This window comes from Salmo salar, unplaced genomic scaffold (genome assembly GCF_905237065.1).
Source record: "Salmo salar unplaced genomic scaffold, Ssal_v3.1, whole genome shotgun sequence".
Taxonomy (NCBI): Eukaryota; Metazoa; Chordata; class Actinopteri; order Salmoniformes; family Salmonidae; genus Salmo; species Salmo salar.
The window spans coordinates 32793-37500 of NW_025548567.1; positions in this window are offsets into that span (position 1 = coordinate 32793).

A 4708-nucleotide genomic window follows, 5' to 3' on the forward strand; every position below is an offset into this window, starting at 1 on the left:
GCTATAGACTACACCAGTATCTATGTGGACCCTACTACAGTTTAACCAGCTCAGCTATAAACTACACCAGCATGACTAGTATCTATGTGGACCCTACTACAGTTTAACCAGCTCAGCTATAAACTACACCAGCATGACTAGTATCTATGTGGACCCTACTACAGTTTAACCAGCTCAGCTATAGACTACACCAGCATGACTAGTATCTATGTGGACCCTACTACAGTTTAACCAGCTCAGCTATAGACTACACCAGCATGACTAGTATCTATGTGGACCCTACTACAGTTTAACCAGCTCAGCTATAGACTACACCAGCATGACTAGTATCTATGTGGACCCTACTACAGTTTAACCAGCTCAGCTATAGACTACACCAGCATGACTAGTATCTATGTGGACCCTACTACAGTTTAACCAGCTCAGCTATAGACTACACCAGTATCTATGTGGACCCTACTACAGTTTAACCAGCTCAGCTATAAACTACACCAGCATGACTAGTATCTATGTGGACCCTACTACAGTTTAACCAGCTCAGCTATAGACTACACCAGCATGACTAGTATCTATGTGGACCCTACTACAGTTTAACCAGCTCAGCTATAGACTACACCAGCATGACTAGTATCTATGTGGACCCTACTACAGTTTAACCAGCTCAGCTATAGACTACACCAGCATGACTAGTATCTATGTGGACCCTACTACAGTTTAACCAGCTCAGCTATAGACTACACCAGCATGACTAGTATCTATGTGGACCCTACTACAGTTTAACCAGCTCAGCTATAGACTACACCAGCATGACTAGTATCTATGTGGACCCTACTACAGTTTAACCAGCTCAGCTATAGACTACACCAGCATGACTAGTATCTATGTGGACCCTACTACAGTTTAACCAGCTCAGCTATAGACTACACCAGCATGACTAGTATCTATGTGGACCCTACTACAGTTTAACCAGCTCAGCTATAGACTACACCAGCGTGACTAGTATCTATGTGGACCCTACTACAGTTTAACCAGCTCAGCTATAGACTACACCAGCATGACTAGTATCTATGTGGACCCTACTACAGTTTAACCAGCTCAGCTATAGACTACACCAGCATGACTAGTATCTATGTGGACCCTACTACAGTTTAACCAGCTCATCTATAGACTACACCAGCATGACTAGTATCTATGTGGACCCTACTACAGTTTAACCAGCTCAGCTACAGACTACACCAGCATGACTAGTATCTATGTGGACCCTACTACAGTTTAACCAGCTCAGCTATAGACTACACCAGTATCTATGTGGACCCTACTACAGTTTAACCAGCTCAGATATAGACTACACCAGCATGACTAGTAACTATGTGGACCCTACTACAGTTTAACCAGCTCAGCTATAGACTACACCAGTATCTATGTGGACCCTACTACAGTTTAACCAGCTCAGATATAGACTACACCAGCATGACTAGTATCTATGTGGACCCTACTACAGTTTAACCAGCTCAGCTATAGACTACACCAGCATGACTAGTATATATGTGGACCCTACTACAGTTTAACCAGCTCAGCTATAGACTACACCAGCATGACTAGTATCTATGTGGACCCTACTACAGTTTAACCAGCTCAGCTATAGACTACACCAGCATGACTAGTATCTATGTGGACCCTACTACAGTTTAACCAGCTCAGCTACAGACTACACCAGCATGACTAGTATCTATGTGGACCCTACTACAGTTTAACCAGCTCAGCTATAGACTACACCAGCATGACTAGTATCTATGTGGACCCTACTACAGTTTAACCAGCTCAGCTATAGACTACACCAGCATGACTAGTATCTATGTGGACCCTACTACAGTTTAACCAGCTCAGCTATAGACTACACCAGCATGACTAGTATCTATGTGGACCCTACTACAGTTTAACCAGCTCAGATATAGACTACACCAGCATGACTAGTATCTATGTGGACCCTACTACAGTTTAACCAGCTCAGCTATAGACTACACCAGCATGACTAGTATCTATGTGGACCCTACTACAGTTTAACCAGCTCAGCTATAGACTACACCAGCATGACTAGTATCTATGTGGACCCTACTACAGTTTAACCAGCTCAGCTATAGACTACACCAGCATGACTAGTATCTATGTGGACCCTACTACAGTTTAACCAGCTCAGCTATAGACTACACCAGCATGACTAGTATCTATGTGGACCCTACTACAGTTTAACCAGCTCAGCTATAGACTACACCAGCATGACTAGTATCTATGTGGACCCTACTACAGTTTAACCAGCTCAGCTATAGACTACACCAGCATGACTAGTATCTATGTGGACCCTACTACAGTTTAACCAGCTCAGCTATAGACTACACCAGCATGACTAGTATCTATGTGGACCCTACTACAGTTTAACCAGCTCAGCTATAGACTACACCAGCATGACTAGTATCTATGTGGACCCTACTACAGTTTAACCAGCTCAGCTATAGACTACACCAGCATGACTAGTATCTATGTGGACCCTACTACAGTTTAACCAGCTCAGCTATAGACTACACCAGCATGACTAGTATCTATGTGGACCCTACTACAGTTTAACCAGCTCAGCTATAGACTACACCAGCATGACTAGTATCTATGTGGACCCTACTACAGTTTAACCAGCTCAGCTATAGACTACACCAGCATGACTAGTATCTATGTGGACCCTACTACAGTTTAACCAGCTCAGCTATAGACTACACCAGCATGACTAGTATCTATGTGGACCCTACTACAGTTTAACCAGCTCAGCTATAGACTACACCAGCATGACTAGTATCTATGTGGACCCTACTACAGTTTAACCAGCTCAGCTATAGACTACACCAGCACGACTAGTATCTATGTGGACCCTACTACAGTTTAACCAGCTCAGCTATAGACTACACCAGCATGACTAGTATCTATGTGGACCCTACTACAGTTTAACCAGCTCAGCTATAGACTACAGCAGCATGACTAGTATCTATGTGGACCCTACTACAGTTTAACCAGCTCAGCTATAGACTACACCAGCATGACTAGTATCTATGTGGACCCTACTACAGTTTAACCAGCTCAGCTATAGACTACACCAGCATGACTAGTATCTATGTGGACCCTACTACAGTTTAACCAGCTCAGCAGTACTATTATAGAGATAAAACCCAGGATAGAGGGGCTGAGTGAATGTGGTCTGGACTCTGTGGAGGAGGGTCATTGTGTCAGAGACACTGTAGAAGGACAGAGTACCTGCCTTGTGATCCAGGTACACTCCTACTCTGGAGGACTGAGGGCCTGATACTTTAGTCCCAACATCATTGTGTCTGAAATAATAATCACCTCTATAGTACTGTAAACTCCAGGACTTGTTATTGTATCCAAATCCATTATCTGTCTCTGTTCTGCTGATGTCTTTATATGAGACTGCTGTAATAACATCCCCAGTCCACTCCACCTCCCAGTAACAGCGTCCAGACAGACCCTCTCTACACAGAACCTGCAACGTGTTTGTGAATCTGTCTGGATGGTCAGGATATGGTTGGACTTGGCCTGTATAGGTCACCTTTCTGTTCCCTTCAGACAGAGAGAGGAGTGTGTGTGCTGTGTTTGGGTCCAGTGTGAGCTGACAGGAATCTGGGAGAAGAGCAGAGACCAATGAGGGGAGTCAGAACAATAAGTTAAGTCAGATACTGTATCTACCCTGTCTTTGATTAGAGCACAGCAGAGATCAAATCAGAGAAATATGAGGAGTCAGATAGATACCCAGTCTTTGATTAGATCTACTATTGCTATATATTTCTAGAGGGATTGTTAGGAGTGGCAGTAAAAAGAGACTGTTAGTTACTTCACAATAAAGAGACTCACATTGTAACAACTGTTCTCTGGTCTTGGGCTCTGGAGGCAGAACAACCTCCACTATATTCACTACAGACACACAAACACATTGACAGAGAGAGGGAATGTTATCATCATACCATATTCCACATGTATATGACTAGTAGGGAACTTTCAATGGTCTAAAGTTGATGTTCTGATTGTTTTCAACACACCTGTAGTGGAGATCTTGGTCCATTCTCCTTTAAGGAAGTCTTCTAGTTTCTCTCTCAGTTCAGACACAGTCTTACTCACATCTCCAAAGTACTGAAGAGGACGGACAACGATGCTGGGTAAGTCTGAAGATACACTGATACTGGAGAGAGACTGATAACTCTGGAGAGAGAGAGAGACAGAGACAGAGAGAGAGGAACAGAGAGAGAGAGAGACAGAGAGGGACAGAGAGAGAGAGGGACAGAGGGACACAGAGAGAGAGGGACACAGAGAGAGGGGGGGACACAGCCAGAGGGACAGGGGGACACAGAGGGACACAGAGAGAGGGACACAGAGAGAGAGGGACACAGAGAGAGAGGGACACAGAGAGAGAGGGACACAGAGAGAGGGAGGGACACAGAGAGAGAGGGACACAGAGAGAGGGAGGGACACAGAGAGAGGGAGGGACACAGAGAGAGGGAGGGACACAGAGAGAGGGAGGGACACAGAGAGAGGGAGGGACACAGAGGGACAGAGAGGGACACAGAGAGAGGGGGGGGACACAGAGAGAGGGGGGGACACAGAGAGAGGGGGGGACACAGAGAGAGGGGGGGGACACAGAGAGAGGGGGGAC